General features: G+C 38.0%; 1 long non-coding RNA gene across 1 annotated transcript; it reads right to left on the bottom strand.

The window, feature by feature from the left end:
- Positions 1-12,120: 12,120 nt before the first annotated feature.
- Positions 12,121-12,568, bottom strand: LOC120566439. The gene is made up of 3 exons (XR_005640400.1): positions 12,551-12,568; positions 12,311-12,400; positions 12,121-12,163 (listed from the first exon to the last, which is right to left on the bottom strand). It is a non-coding gene; the product is annotated as an uncharacterized LOC120566439 (long non-coding RNA).
- Positions 12,569-17,671: the final 5,103 nt, after the last annotated feature.

Genomic DNA, 17,671 nt, shown 5'->3' with positions numbered 1-17,671 from the left:
TTGCCAAACATAGCTGTAGCATTTAGTTGCTCACAGTGACAGGTGTTGGAAGGAGGAAAATGTTAAGAGAAAAACTAAATATTTGCCTTTTGTAAAGCTCAAAATAAAAAATTTCAATGGAGGAATAAATAGCCTACAGAGAATACAACAGGGCCTAGGGCTACAGTATGTGTCCTCTTGGTTTTGAATAACACTAATAATACACGTTTGATTTACAACCCTAATAGCAGCATTAACATAATAGCCTATGCATGCCATGTGTGTCCCAAACAGAAATAAACTCTGTGTGTGTGTGTGTGTGTGTGTGTGTGTGTGTGTGTTAAATATGTTTACACAGTCAGAAACAAAAAAACAAACAAAAAGCTTCATTTTATATATTAAGCCTTGAAAGTGCTCTCTGAAACTACACCTGAGATGGCTTGTGTCTGTGAAATGAGAAAATTAAAACTTTGTTGTAGAGTTGAACCAAATACATTGTTGGAAAGGTCTTGTCCTGGAGAGTAACATATGTTAGTATAAAGATTCTTCATGGCTCCTGCTTTGAATGACCGCCCTTTGAAATGTCACTCTGGTGCATGTTTAAATGCTTGTAATTCAGTAACAAAAGGGGTTAGAGACATGGGACCAAGTGTTATAAAAAGCTCTTGGCCTCATCTATCAAGTCATTATAGTCAACAACTGGGGGTGGTGTCAAATACTCTTAAAATGTAATTTAATTAATTTTAACCAATTTAACAATTACATATTTGAAATATGATTACATAGATGCGTTTACTATACACCTAAACCCCTCACTCTACTCTCATCTCAATATTTACAACCTCCAATTCTAAGAAAAACGGTAATGTTTTAAAAACTACAACTCCCTGTAGCCACGCCATGTAGCTTGATACAAATCAGCACTACAGTTGTAGTTCTTCTGGTTTGCAAATTAGGGTTGTAAACTAGGGTTCTGAAAAGATATATCTACTGAATATATCAAATATCTAGTAAAGCCGAACTAGTAATTACACGGCATCTAGATGTTCTATGTTAAGAAAAAATGTATATGTTGGTTTATTTCAGATATATAGCTAGAGCTCAACATTGACTACCCACTTTTTGAATGGCTCTGCTTCCGGAAGTGTTTTTCCCCCCATTCGAAAATAGCTGATATAAAGAGTTTTAAGCCTGTAACCATGACAACCAGCTACGAGATGAATAGTGAGCATAAACCATTTGATTCGGCACAAAAAAAACATTTTGAAAACGGCAAGAAAAGGCATATATATCTATGGAAAAGGCAAAGGTAGCCGTTCGTATTTTTGCGGGGTAAACGTTTCTATGGTAACAGCGAGATTGGACAATCAGAGACGTTGCTGTTACGCGTAGCATTGTGGGTAGTGTTGTTTTGTCAATGTACTTCCGAAAACCTTCTGCTACCAAAGACTGAAAAAAACTTTATTTAAGTGTCCTTCTTAGAAAAACATACTGTACAGATATATTATGGTATTAAGTGTTAAGTGTAAGGTCATTCAAAACACCAAAGCTGGCTATACATTGAGTACAACAACGCTTTAAAAAGTTACTTAGACAGCAGCTTCTACAAAAAAGTGTTTATTTATTGTCCAAAAACAGCTTGTTTAAATTTTTTTTTTGGTTCACATTGGCAGGACAGTTCAGAGCTCAAGAAAAACAAACATGGACTTTTTGCAGTTAGACTAATCAACTAATCAGCAACACAGCATCAATTAGATCCAGATCAGTTACAATGAAAACACACAGAACCTAAACTGTCAGTTTGTTGAATTTTGGTTAGCGCTGAATTAAGGAGACATTTTGAATGATAAATAGCAAAGCATACAAGCTTGCTCAAACTATTCATTAAAAACCAGGAAGCAGCAAACCAGCCCTAGTCATGAGTGCTTACAGTGCTAGTTGCTGTCATTATCATCATCATCATCATCATCATCATCATCATCATCATATACCAGTGTCTGTATGCTTGACATGGGGAGGTCCTGAGACAGGTAGGGGGTTTCTGGGACGACATAACTACATGTTGCAGGAACAATGTCTGGTACATGTTGGTGAAACATCACAGTGGCATGATGTAGCTTTCTTTCCAGCTGTTTGAGACGTTGGATTAGAGCAGCTTTTGCACCAGGCTGCTCTGTGTCATTGATGGCAGAGCACAGAAAGGCATGCTGCTGATTGAGGTGTTCAGTTACAGTTCTCATTTCCTTGTAAAGCATGTGCTTTTCCTCAGCTGCCCGTGTCCTCATATGTAAGGCATCAATTCCACGCCTTTTCAGACTCCTTGAAACATCATCTTCTTCAATCTAGTAGAAGACATAAGGAAACAAAGTGCTATCTCATGTTAGCAGGTGGTTGATGACAATGATTGCCAGGTAGTTGTGGTTACTAAGCGGTTGTCAGATGGTTACTAGAGTGATTGCAGTGTGGTTACTAGGTTTAGGTAACTAGACTTACAGTTTCATCAGAGCAGAAGTAGACAGGCCAAAGAGGGATCGCATGCTTCCTGAAAATCAATTGTTGCAGGGAAGATGCTTATTCCCGGTGGCCACTGAATACTGTTGTATTCCTTGATTGCTTGTCTCAGTCTCTTGTTGGAGTTGGCTACCTGCTTGGACAGTCTAATGGCAATGCCCTGCCCATCTGAAACAAAGTTAGAAAACACACATGCAAAGAAATGAATTCATTAGTTTGTATTATGGTCCTTTGAAAAGTTAAAATTCAAATCTTAAAAATCTACTTATTGTATCTACTTATCCTAGAGCTGGGCAATATATCAATATTATATTGTCTTAGATTTTGATATCGTAATATCATAAAATGGCATAAGTGTCTTTTCCTGATTTTAAAGGCTACATTACAGTAAAGTGATGTCATTTTCTGAACTTACCAGACTGTTGTAACTGTTCTATTATTTGCCTTTACCCACTTATTCGTTATATCCACATTACTGCTGATTATTTATCATATATTATATTTTATCATTTATCTAAAATCTCATTGTGTAAATATTCTGTGAAAGCACCAATAGTTAACACTACACTATCGTTGTGGTATCGATATCTAGGTATTTGGTCAAAAATATCATGATATTTGATTTTCTCCATATTGCCCAGCCCTAACTTATCCACAGCACTTTACCTGGATATTTTCTTTTCAGATGGAGGAGGACTGCTCTCTCCCTTGATTCAGTTCTTGCCTTGCATATAAGTTGGCCTCTGAGGTCACTGTCAACATCTTTAAGGGTAGACTGGAAGTCTAAATCAGATTCTTTCCATCTTCTCCCAATGCGGTGTTTTGTTTCAATGTTCAGCAGAGTTCTCAATTCTAATGGTGTATTGTGTGGCCAATGTTTGAACACTTAGGTCAGAGAACAGCAGCTGAGGCAGGTCATTTGCCTCTGTTTCCATCCTCCATGTACAACTCACAGTTCAGATCTATACATTACAAAATTGCTTTGGGTGGTGGTGCCTGCAGAAGTATTACTGTGGTACACTGACCAAGCATGGCAGAGGTTATAAGGAAGGCCTTGGTGGTACTGCAGCATTCATAATAACTCTTTAACATAGAGTCTTTAGCAGAGTTATTTTAGAATTAAATAGGCCCAGGTGGTTGGGTCTTAAAATGAATCCAACATATTATGGAGTTGCGAGCTGCTTATGGGTGAATATATAGGTAGTGTAAAAAGTTGGAAGAGTTCCTAAAAAATATGCTGTGTTGTCTCACCCATAGCTATGTAATCACACCTAGGCTTCCATGTTGGAAGCACATCAGTAGGTTACTTAAAGATGGGTGTAATTACTATATAGTCTTACATCAATTTGTTACAGTCTTACTTGGGCATGAAAACTGAATCAGATTGGTGATGCAATTACATACCCTCCATCTACAGACAGTGTCACAGACAGATAGGGCATTTTTGTGCAACGCTACTCACAGTTTACAGATTGTATTTTGCTTCTGTGGAAAGGTGCAATTCACCCCTTGCGAAAGTATTAAATTTATGGAACTTTTTCGACCTTTTGCACATTTCAGGCCTCAAACATAAAGATATAAAACTGTAATTTATTGTGGAAGAATCCTAAGCAGCAAGTGGGACACAATCATGGTGGGGCCAAGAAATTTAATTGGATATTTCAGGTCAACTGGTCTCACAGTCTTTTTCTGACTTATTTTATTGTTATTTAACTTTGCTTGGTAAGCTTAACCCGTTAAAAATCTGGGGAGATCTTCTCTTTGGCAAAGTTGTAAAATGAAATGGCTGCCTTAGAGACATTGTTTTATATATGTTAATGATTTCAACTAACTGGTTTCACTTCCAAAAATATTCTGTATGTTTTCTTTCTCGGTAGATGAGGCAATTTGTGCTAGGTGTCTGCCGTGATCCATTTTGACGCTTAATTTCCGGAGCGAAGAATGCTAGCAAAAGAAGTGGGCGTCATGGTCTCAGTGCTCAGTGTTAGTCAATCATGGTCCCATGCACTGCCTAGTGTTTTAAAAAAAGAAGCATATGTGCCTTCATTGCCAGGGTCAACACACATCTGGTTAAATTCACCCTGGATTTCTAGCAGTCTATAATCTAGGGTCCATTGCCACCGAAAATCCCATACGGATGTCCCTCATTTTCAGCTGATGTCCGTCCCCCTTCCTGTTTCTTTTGTGTTGCGAGTCTGTGTTCTCTGCAGTAAATCCAGACAGCTAGCTAGACTATCTCGTCCAATCTGGAGTTTCTGTTGTAATATTTACGCATCTAACGCATACAAGTTTGAGGTTTTGTGTTGATGGCCCCCACTGCATCCCGTTACAAACACACACACTCCGTTTAAAAAGAACCCTGGGAGTGTTTGGTCGGGAAAGTCCAGCTTGAGTGAATTGAAAAAAATCAGTGAAAGCTCATTTGAACTCTGGTGCATGTCTGTAACGGATTGTATATATGTATATGGATTTGGCCGGCAGCCTTGAGTTTGACACGCGATTTAAAGCCTGTTAACATTTATTAGGTGCCTGTTCATCATTTTCATTAAAATAGACTCCTTTGTGAATCTTGCTCTACATGCCTTTGGATTAACCTTATATATTTTAATTTACCCTAGTTAAGATTCTTTGTACTTTATTGTTGTTTATTGGTTCCATCAATGTGGTCCCTTTCAAACCGTACATATGTGGGAACATTTAAAGTTATATTGTAATGAATTGGAGGTACCTGTTGGAAATAAAAGGTATCCTATTTCTCAGTTTCATTATTGGCTTACCTATTCAATACCCAGGGTCACTGTATGATTTGATAGTTTTACATAACTTAAACTTATTTTCCACAGTCCTACTACCCAGACTGTTAGAATGTCCTTGTTTATTGTCACTAGTAGGTATTTTGCAAAATTGATATTGAAAAGAGGGTTTATGTCAAAGGGGATTAGTAAACTTATGAAAACGTGGGCATACAGTTGGAAGACTACACTTTATTTCTAATTTAAAAATAAATTAAAAAATAATGGTTGGATTTTCAAATGCAGCATGACATTAAAGTATCAAAAGAAAATATGAAAAGTACAACAATTGATACATCAACAAGATAGAAGAAGAAAAGCGAAGCAAAGAAAGGAAAAAAAAAAACATAAGATAAAAGATACAGAAACGTAGGCACGCTTACACACCACAACCCAACAGCTAGCAAATACCAAGACAACCATTGTTTTCATTGGTTGCTATGGACGCTGCTTTAGCTGAGGCTGAAACCATTGACATATGGTTGAAACCAGCTACAGCTTCGCATCAGTGGCTTGTATGACGTACTTCGCTCACAAGTATTCTTTACTGTCACGTTAAGCTTTTTCTTTCTAACGTTTTTAGAGAAAATATGAAAGTGTCCGTGACAACTCAACAATATGACGGGTTTATGTTATGGATATCCGTTTTAATTATTATCCATTGATTCTGAGAAGTACATTTTATTACGTCAGTTTGGATAGCGGAAGGCTAGGAGCGTTCGAATCATGGTTAGAGCTGTCTCGTACGGGGGGCTCCATTCCATTTCAAATTGCCCGGTCTGGCCGCGAACCCACATCCAAATGCCACTAGACTATATCTCTCTATTAAGAAAAGACGTTTAATAGCCTGTGATTGTAAAATTTTATTTATGTCATTTGATTGTATACTTCAAAGAATATGTCGCTGGGGATATGTTACTATTAAATCAGCTGTTCTTGGAAAACATAAAACAATTTCTACATAGGCCTACCATCTGGTTGATTTTACAGTACTAGGCTAAATAGGCTATGCTATAGATTTGCCAAACATAGCTGTAGCATTTAGTTGCTCACAGTGACAGGTGTTGGAAGGAGGAAAATGTTAAGAGAAAAACTAAATATTTGCCTTTTGTAAAGCTCAAAAATAAAAAATTTCAATGGAGGAATAAATAGCCTACAGAGAATACAACAGGGCCTTAGGCTACAGTTTGATGTGTCCCTCTTGGTTTTGAATAACACTAATAATACACGCTTGATTTACAACCCTAATAGCAGCATTAACATAATAGCCTGGCATGCCATGTGTGTCCCAAACAGAAATAAACTCTGTGTGTGTGTGTGTGTGTGTGTGTGTGTGTGTGTGTTAAATATGTTTACACAGTCAGAAACAAAAAAAAAACAAAAAGCTTCATAAAACTTTATATATTAAGCCTTGAAAGTGCTCTTGAAACTACACCTGAGATGGCTTGTGTCTGTGAAATGAGAAAAATTAAAACTTTGTTGTAGAGTTGAACCAAATACATTGTTGGAAAGGTCTTGTCCTGGAGAGTAACATATGTTAGTATAAAGATTCTTCATGGCTCCTGCTTTGAATGACCGCCCTTTGAAATGTCACCCTGGTGCATGTTTAAATGCTTGTAATTCAGTAACAAAAAGGGGTTAGGAGACATGGGACCAAGTGTTATAAAAAGCTCTTGGCCTCATCTATCAAGTCATTATAGTCAACAACAACTGGGGGTGGTGTCAAATACCTTAAAATGTAATTTAATTAATTTTAACCAATTTAACAATTACATATTTGAAATATGATTACATAGATGTTTACTATACACCTAAACCCCTCACTCTACCTTCATCTCAATATTTACAACCTCCAATTCTAAGAAAAACGGTAATGTTTAAAAACTACAACTCCCTGCAGCCACCATGTGTAGCTTGATATCAAATCAGCACTACAGTTGTAGTTCTTCTGGTTTGCAAATTAGGGTTGTAAACTAGGTTCTGAAAAGATATATCTACTGAATATATCAACATCTAGTAAAGCCCGAACTAGTAATTACACGGCATCTAGATGTTCTATGTTAAGAAAAAATGTATATGTTGGTTTATTTCAGATATATAGCTAGAGCTCAACATTGACTACCCACTTTTTGAATGGCTCTTAGCTTCGGAAGTGTTTTTCCCCCATCTCAAAAAAATAGCTGATATAAAGAGTTTTAAGCCTGTAACCCATGACAACCAGCTACTGTAGATGAATAGTGAGCATAAACCATTTGATTCAAACGCACAAAAAAACATTTTGAAAACGGCAAGAAAAGCGCATATATATCTATGGAAAAGGCAAAGGTAGCCGTTCGTGATTTTGCGGGTAAACGCTTCTATGGTAACAACGCGGAGATTGGACAATCAGAGACGTTGCTGTTACTGTGCAGAGCATTGTGGGTAGTGTTGTTTTGTCAATGTACTTAAAACCCTTCTACGTAAAGACTGAAAAAACTTTATTTAAGTGTCCTTCTTAGAAAAACATACTGTACAGATATATTATGGTATTAAGTGTTAAGTGTAAGGTCACTTCAAAACACCAAAGCTTGGCTATACCATTGAGTAATAACAACGTAAGCGAAAGTTACTTTGACAGCAGCTTCTACAAAAAGTTTTATTTATTGTCCAAAAAACAGTTTTGTTTAAATTTTTTTTTTGTTCACATTGGCAGGACAGTTCAGAGCTCAAGAAAAACAAACATGGACTTTTTGCAGTTAGACTAATCAACTAATCAGCAACACAGCATCAATTAGATCCAGATCAGTTACAATGAAAACACACAGAACCTAAACTGTCGGTTTGTTGAATTTTGGTTAGCGCTGAATTAAGGAGACATTTTGAATGATAAATAGCAAGAGCTACAAGCTGCTCTCAAACTATTCATTAAAAAACCAGGAAGCAGCAAACCAGCCCTAGTCATGAGTGCTTACAGTGCTAGTTGCTGTCATTATCATCATCATCATCATCATCATCATCATCATCATCGTATACCAGTGTCTGTATGCTTGACATGGGAGGTCCTGAGACAGGTAGGGGTTTCTGGACGACACTTACAACTACATGTTGCAGGAACAATGTCTGGTACATGTTGGTGAAACATCACAGTGGCATGATGTAGCTTTCTTTCCAGCTGTTTGAGACGTTGATTAGAGCAGCTTTTGCACCAGGCTGCTCTGTGTCATTGATGGCAGAGCACAGAAAGGCATGCTGCTGATTGAGGTGTTCAGTTACAGTTCTCATTTCCTTGTAAAGCATGTGCTTTTCCTCAGCTGCCCGGTGTCCTCATATGTAAGGCATCAATTCCACGCCTTTTCAGACTCCTTGAAACATCATCTTCTTCAATCTAGTAGAAGACATAAGGAAACAAAGTGCTATCTCATGTTAGCAGGTGGTTGATGACAATGATTGCCGGGTAGTTGTGGTTACTAAGCGGTTGTCAGATGGTTACTAGAGTGATTGCGGTGTGGTTACTAGGTTTAGGTAACTAGACTTACAGTTTCATCAGAGCAGAAGTAGACAGGCCAAGAGGGATCGCGATGCTTCCTGAAAATCAATTGTTGCAGGAAGATGCCTCATCTGCGGTAGCCACTGGAATACTGTTGTATTCCTTTGATTGCTTGTCTCAGTCTCTTGTTGGAGTTACTACGTGTTGGACAGTCTAATGGCAATGCCCTGCCCATCTGAAACAAAGTTAGAAAACACACATGCAAAGAAATGAATTCATTAGTTTGTATTATGGTCCTTTGAAAGTTAAAAATTCAAATCTTAAAAAATCTACTTATTGTATCTACTTATCCTAGAGCTGGGCAATATATCAATATTATATTGTCTTAGATTTTGGATATCGTAATATCATAAAATGGCATAAGTGTCTTTTCCTGATTTTAAAGGCTACATTACAGTAAAGTGATGTCATTTTCTGAACTTACCAGACTGTTGTAACTGTTCTATTATTTGCCTTTACCCACTTATTCGTTATATCCACATTACTGCTGATTATTTATCATATATTATATTTTATCATTTATCTAAAATCTCATTGTGTAAATATTCTGTGAAAGCACCAATAGTTAACACTACACTATCGTTGTGGTAACGATATCTAGGTATTTGGTCAAAAATATCATGATATTTGATTTTCTCCATATTGCCCAGCCCTAACTTATCCACAGCACTTTACCTGGATATTTTCTTTTCAGATGGAGGAGGACTGCTCTCTCCCTTGATTCAGTTCTTGCCTTGCATATAAGTTGGCCTCTGCAGGTCACTGTCAACATCTTTAAGGGTAGACTGGAAGTCTAAATCAGATTCTTTCCATCTTCTCCCAATGCGTTGTTTTGTTTCAATGTTCAGCAGAGAGTTCTCAATTCTACAATGGTCATCAAGTAAATATTATTAAATGTTATTTAGACACTTGATCAGAGAACAGCAACAGACAGATACAGCCTACTTACTCTGTTCCATCCTCCATGTACAACTCCACGAAGTTCCAGATCTATACATTACAAGAAGTACAGCACAAGAATTCAGTAGTTACCTACCAGAAATCATTACTGTGGTACACCTGACCAAACACTGTAGAAGTTATAAGGAAGGCCTTGGTGGTACTGCAGCATTATAGCAACTCTTCATTTATAACAGGAATCTTCAACAGGGGGTCTTCAGAGTCAATGACCCAAAAATTGTTGGGTCTTAAAATGAATCCAACATATTAGTGAGCTGGTTATAGGTGGGCCTATAGGTAATTAATAAAAAGTTGGAAGAGTTTCCTAAAAAATATGCTGTTATTGTCTCACCCATAGCTATGTAATCACACCTAGGCTTCCATGTTGAAGCACATCAGTAGGTTACTTAAAGATGGGTGTAATTACTATATAGTCTTACATCAACACATTGGAAGTCTTACTTGAACTTGTAAAAACTGAATCAGATTGGTGATGTAGTCCCTTTTCCATCTACAGACAGTGTCTGGAGAAATGATAAAGACATTACTACTGCTACTGTTACTTCTTTACCCTCACAGTTTACAGGATTGTATTTCATTACTGTACATGGAAAGGTACAGTGCCCTTCAAAGTGATTCGCCCTCTTTTTGAACTTTTCGATCTTTGCGCATACATTCAGGCCTCAAACATAAAGATATAAAACTGTAATTTTATTGTGAAGAATCAACAACAAGTGGGGACACAATCATGAAGTGGAACGAAATTTATTGGATATTTCAAACCTTTTAAACAAATAAAAACTGAAATATTAGTGCGAAAATTATTCAGCCCCCCTTAAGTTAATACTTTGTAGCGCTTCACCTTTTGCTGCATTACAGCTGTAAGTGGCTTGGGGTATGTCTCTATCAGTTTTGCACATCGAGAGCTGACATTTTTGCCCATTCCTCCTTGCAAAACAGCCTCGAGCTTCAGTGAGGTTGGATGGAGAGCGTTTGAACAGCAGTTTTCAGTTCTTTCCACAGATTGTCGCATTGGATTCAGGTCTGGACTTTGACTTGGCCATTCTAACACCTGGATATGTTTATTTGTGAACCATTCCATTGTAGATTTTGCTTTATGTTTTTGATCATTGTCTTGTTAGAAGACAAATCTCCGTCCCAGTCTCAGGTCTTTTGCAGACTCCACTGTTTTCTTCCAGAATGGTCCTGTATTTGGCTCCATCCATCTTCCCATCAATTTTAACCATCTCTCCCTGTCCCTGCTGAAGAAAAGCAGGCCCAAACCATGATGCTGCCACCACCATGTTTGACAGTGGGGATGGTGTGTTCAGGGTGATGAGCTGTGTTGCTTTTACGCCAAACATAACGTTTTGCATTGTTGCCAAAACGTTCGATTTGCGTTTTCATCTGACCACAGCACCTTCTTCCACATGTTTGGTGTGTCTCCCAGGTGGCTTTTGGCAAACTTTAAACGACACTTTTATGGATATCTTTAAGAAATGGCTTCTTCTTGCCACTCTTCCATAAAGGCCAGATTTGTGCAGTATACGACTGATTGTTGTCCTATGGACAGAGTCTCCCACCTCAGCTGTAGATCTCTGCAGTTCATCCAGAGTGATCATGGGCCTCTTGGCTGCATCTCTGATCAGTCTTCTCATTGTATGAGCTGAAAGTTTAGAGGGACGGGCCGGGTCTTCGTGAGATTTGTAGTGGTCTGATACTCCTTCCATTTCAATATTATCGCTGTGCACAGTGCTCCTTGGGATGTTTAAAGCTTGGGAAATCTTTTTGTATCCAAATCCGGCTTTAAACTTCTCCACAACAGTATCTCGGACCTGCCTGGTGTGTTCCTTGTTCTTCATGATGCTCTTGCGCTTTACACGGACCTCTGAGACTATCACAGAGCAGGTGCATTTATACGGAGACTTGATTACACACAGCTGGATTCTATTTATCATCATTAGTCATTTAGGTCAACATTGGATCATTCAGAGATCCTCACTGAACTTCTGAGAGAGTTTGCTGCACTGAAAGTAAAGGGGCTGAATAATTTTGCACGCCACTTTTCAGTTTTTATTTGTTAAAAAGTTTGAAATAGCCAATGAATTTCGTTCCACTTCATAATTGGGGACCCACTTGTTGTTGATTCTTCACAAAAAATTACAGATTTATATCTTTATGTTTGAGGCCTGAAATGTGGCAAAAGGTCGAAACGTTCAAGGGGGCGAATACTTCGCAAGGCACTGTAAGTATAACATATTTGCAATAGTCTTTGTTAATAATATTCATGACCTTATTACAATATTAAAGACATTCACACAGTCACTTCAGTTGCATACTTATTGGTTTCTGTTTCTGTTGGGCTAGTTCGATCTCCCTTTCTTCCATCTCTCCATGTCTCGCTCAGAAACCAACACTAGGCAACAACAAAATAACAGGAAACAAGACAATAAAAAGAAAAGGAAAACCGTCATTGCTACATACTCACAAAATGCTTGTAAATGGAATCTAAAATTCTTCCATTCACAACTATTGTTGACTGCTTCTTATGTGCAGGGTTTACCTGGTGCCTCTCTGATGACAGATGAGATGTCTTCTTGAGCGAGAATTGATATTTTCTCTGCTCTGTCTAATCTTTGCAGGAGCTGGACCTCTGTAAAGAAAGTTTAATGTACTTATGCTTACCAATTTGTGTGTGATCAGCTTAACTCCAAAATATATCAATTGTTTAGACATTAAACAACTTGGCACAGTGGTAACACTGAACAACAAATTTAGACAGGTTATACAGCAGTGGACAAACCCAGGTCAGTTGATTTCCCCCTCCATGGATATTAAAGGGCATCAGTCAGCAGGTCAAGGCGGTGAGATGGAGTCATCTCCTTTGTGACTCTGGCAAATCTTCGGGAGGAAAGACCACAGCCTTTCCATTCCTTCCCCATCTGTGAGCCCAAACCCTTCAAGCCGCCTTGGTGCTGTACTTGATCTGTGATTAAAGCAAAGTCTTAGAATATCACATGCACTGACATTAAGCATTATTCTACTACAGTGGAAACTGCTTATAGTGATCATGGTTACAACGACCAACTGCCTATATGGATCAAAAAGCTTGGGACAGAATAATTCATTTGTGTGTGTGTGTGTGTGTGTGTGTGTGTGTGTGTGTACATAAGCTCCGTCATGTGATATTTTCCTCTACTCACACCACTGTGGCTCAGTGAGTTATTTTGCCTTCCATTTCTTGCTCTGCTTGCGGTTTCAGACTTTTATGGTGAATAATTATTGGCCCTGGTCTCTCACAGGAGCAGGTAGACCTACTGTAGGTTTTATGAGTGGAGTGTAATGCTTTCACCCTGACCTTTCAGACTTGAAGGGCTTGGAGCAGGAGAGGGCCCTGATACAGTTTATGTTATTTTAAATCAGTAGCAAAGCTGTCCATTTCATTACTTTATATTAATGTAATAATTATAGAAATTAGATTTTAATCAGCATAAAAAATAAACAAATTTGCTTATAACAATCAATTTACAGTTATTAACTTGACCCGGAGAGATATGAACACTGTAAGCGGTTTCCAATATATCACTAAACAGTGCATCTCTGAAACAAGTCAAACACTAGGTGTGGGGAAATGTTAGAATAAAAGATTACTTTAAGGCATTTGTACTTATCTCAGGTGTACAGTGGATAGACATAAAAAATGGATGCCAAAAGAGAGCAAATTATGAATTTACCTGGCAGGGCAATTTGTGTCCATAAATGTGAAAAGCTGGTACGGCCAAGGAGAGGTTTTGTGGTATGCCCTCCCCTGATTTCTAGTTGAACACAGTATGGCATAATTTTGAGTTAATTTGTCAAGGTCTTTTATCAAATCAATAATTCAGTTTTACACACAAAAAAAAAAGTACTTACACGCAAATGTGAGGCAACAACACAGGCAATGTCATAGACTACTCTGAGGTGTATGTTCTTGTCCTCACGTCTTCGAAGAAGCTCATCAATGACATACAGAGGATAGGCTAATCTATTTCAACACAAAAAATGTGAATAATGAAACACTTAATACTGAGGAAAAGTGAAGACTTAATAAGAACACTCAAAATGATACAAGCATAAATAAAATGAAAATTAGAATGGTGGCAAGGTTTAAATTTTGCAATATTTTGAAATCTCCCATATACATTCCATGAGATTAATATTTGGTGATTGAAAAAAAATGTATAAGCTGTTTCCAATTCAAGGTCTGCAGCCTTCGAAGGCTGCAACTGTAGACCGAATGGCTTATGTTAGGTTCATGTTATCCTACGCATTGAAATTGTTGATAAAACAAAGTCAGTATGGCAGTTTTTGGGGATTTTATAATTCTGACCGTAGTCAGACCAATGTCATCAGACTGTCGTCCCCACCAACACTGGTAATACCACAAACTTGTTTTACCATGTTAGCCGCGCTCACACTTTGGAGCAGAGCCATATTTGCCAGCAACGTCCAACAACATCTGCAGCTGCTACACCGCACAAGCAGCAGACCACCATGGAGAGGTACTCTGCATCAGCGCCTTACTAAACGCTACAAGCAGCAGACACCATGGAGAGGTACTCTGCATCAGCGCCTTACTAAACGCTACAAGCAGCAGACACCATGGAGAGGTACTCTGCATCAGCACCTTACTAAACGCTACAAAGAAATAACGAAGGCAGACATGCTGAGCACTGTCCAGAAGCCAGGTTACCAACTCGCACTAAACCTGCAGAAAATAGTTCTTCTCAGGTTTCTTATATTTAACATTTTGCACTTTATGAAGCATTTCTTACTTATTACTTAATTTTGCACCTTAATGTTAAGAGATAATTGTTAAGTGTCATTATGATTTTAGACCTATGTTACATTTTAATTATTTGATTGTTTTCCATGGTTGTGTTGACATTTCTGCTTTTATAACTGAGGGGATTATAATCAGAGGAAGGTTAAGTTTAAAATAAAAAGGTTTAAAGTCATTATATTTTTCTCCTGGTCCTTATTTTAAATAGGTCATAAAAAATATCAATAATTATCAATATCGACCGATATTAAACACTTATATCGTGATACAGTTTTCAGCCATATCGCTCCAGCCCTAGTCAATAGTCATAAATGTCACTACTTGCCTTTCTCCTTGGCTCATGTTGACAAACATTAGCGGCATTTCATGACGACAGGAAGCTCCAAACACTCCTGTAACATCAAGTTTCTTTGCTTGTTGTTGGGACCTCAGAACGTTGCCAGCCTTGAAGTTACTGCAGTCCTAAAGATTTAAGGAACTATTCGGATTTATGAGCACAATAATGGTCTTCTTCCAGGAGTTACATTTAACATTTCATGGACTCAGATTTTTCAGTCCTAATACAGTATTCTGCAACTGTGACTAACCTCGTTAGGCTTTGAGCCGTCAGGATGTGAAAGAAGGTATTCCTCTACATCCTTTTCATCAACAAACATGCGGGTTCCATGAAATGGCTCAACCACACTTGTCCCTGAGCTTTGCTTCCGCACACGGGCCAAAGTTGGCATCCAATGTCACTATCATATCTCCATCTGCCTGGGAAACAAACATTTACAGTAATCCTGGTTAATCTCATACAGCCTTCATAAATGCAGGTTGTACCAGAGAACACCTGGTTGATACGCTCATACTAATATTGTCACTATTTTATGATAATACCTTATACAACAATTAACTGATTTTGCGATATAAATTTAATGCCAAAAGGTCATAAAATGGCAAATATAGTTAATCAAACAATAACCATGCTAGAACTACAACCAACCTTTGGACATGCTGGGCATGTGGTCCCATCATCTAAGTGTGGGCAAACATCTACCAAACTTCTTTGTCGAAAGTGTAATGCCTAAACTGGGATATGGATTCTCCCACCAGGGCTCTGTAAGAGCGCGTTAACCTGCAATATAAGCAGCATTTTCACATCAGTGAAAACCTTTACTTTTCATACAATTACACTTCCTAAATAAAGTCCAAGGTGATGGTAAGACATTATTTTTATAGAAAAATATCAATAATAACTTTGCATGTAACTATATAATCCTAGACAGTTCCATAAATAATAATGACGCCAGTACAATCAAAGTAAAAGGTCCAATTGTCACATCTATGCGGACTGGTCAGTCTTCCATGAAAGTAACTAAAATCTTCACTTCATAGACATGACTTCTAACTGACCTCTGCAAACTGACTTACCTCTGCAAGTGTAAGGTTGTTTTTCCAGCGTAGGGGTGTTGCAAAAACCCTCAACAGAAACCTGACACTCGAGTGACAGACAAACAAAAAGCTCTAGCAGAGGGATGGAAAAGGCTGTCTGGGGCTTGTCAGCTGTTGCTGGCCAGAGCCCATACCTTCGCAGAGTGCAGGCTTCTGGTTCACACGCACACATATTGACAGTGACGGTGCAGAGCTGTCCTGCCAAATAAAAAGAGGGAAATAAAATAAAAACATAACAAAGTACTACTATAGAGACACATACATTACTCGACATTTAACAGGACTGGATTCCTCAACTTTAAAATTAAATACATTACATACACATTTTTTCAATGTAAAATGACAAACCTGTGCTGATAATGACCTTCATGTCCTTCATGTACACAGCATGGGTGCTATGGCCTTCAGGTAAGTATAGGAATAACCCCAGGGAAAACGGCTCATAGTAGGCATTCTGTAAGAAAGATTTATAGCTCTAAGAAAGTTTTTAAAACAGACTGAAGACACAAATAATTGATACAACATAGTGCTAAAATATTACCATAACAATTTAAAATTACTTTAGTTATGTCTGTATGTATGACTGCATGCTATTATTCTTACATTCCACTTATCAGGTAGGTGCAGTCCTCTTCAGACAAGCCTCACAAAAGACTGCAGTTGTGCTGCACTCAATGCACCTATAATCAGCATCTTCTAGGCAGACAACACACTGCGTAGTGATTGGTGCTGAACATTCAAATGACACCTTAAGCATGTCATCCTTGACTGCATCCCAGGCATGAATCTCTCTCTTCTTTGCCTTACTGTATGCAGTCTCAGAACATGAACTAGGTGCCACATCATCAGATTCAACCTGAGGTGTAACAGATGTGGAAGGGTCTGAAGGGTGGGTCTGTTTGGCGCTGGGTTGGGGAAGACCTTGACTAAGGTAAGAAACCTTTGCACGGCAGCAATACACCTCCTCACCACCTTAATCTTAACGGCTCCTGAAGCGTGCACTCTTACTAGCTTTTCCCCATATCTGAAATCAAAATATTTGGCAATTATTTATTATTGTTATATATATGTGATAGATAGATAGATAGATGGATAGATAGATAGATAGATAGATAGATAGATAGATAGATAGATAGATAGATAGATAGATAAGCACACAGAGTGTGCTTTTGGGTGATATTATTATTTTATTTTTATTTCACTCAATAGGCTTATGATATAGCTTCTGTGAAGCGTTAATGAGCAGCTACATGCAATAGGCCTTACTATTAACACTGGGAACAGTGTGGAAAACTACTATTTACACTGTGAACAGTGTGGAAAACGACTTACTGTCAAGCTAATGGGGACATTTACTAAAAACAAACATGCTAATTAGTAACGTTTTATGCTAACGTAACGCATGTAGGCTAATAATACAATAACGTTAGCTAACGCCAATTGCAAAAAATATCTCATGTCAACACTAATGTCACGCTACACCAATATATTGCAATAGGCCTTACTATTTACACTGTGTAAATTGTGGAAAATTACTTAATTTCAAGCTAATGGGGTCATTTACTAAAACAAAACATGCTAATTAGTAACATTTATGCTAACTTAAAGCAAGTAGGCTAATAATAGAATAACGTTCGACTTACGTGCAGTTTAGAAAAACGGATTTCC

The sequence above is a fragment of the Perca fluviatilis genome, chromosome 10 (genome assembly GCF_010015445.1).
Source record: "Perca fluviatilis chromosome 10, GENO_Pfluv_1.0, whole genome shotgun sequence".
NCBI classification, from domain to species: Eukaryota; Metazoa; Chordata; class Actinopteri; order Perciformes; family Percidae; genus Perca; species Perca fluviatilis.
This window is presented reverse-complemented; position numbering and strand designations above follow the sequence as displayed.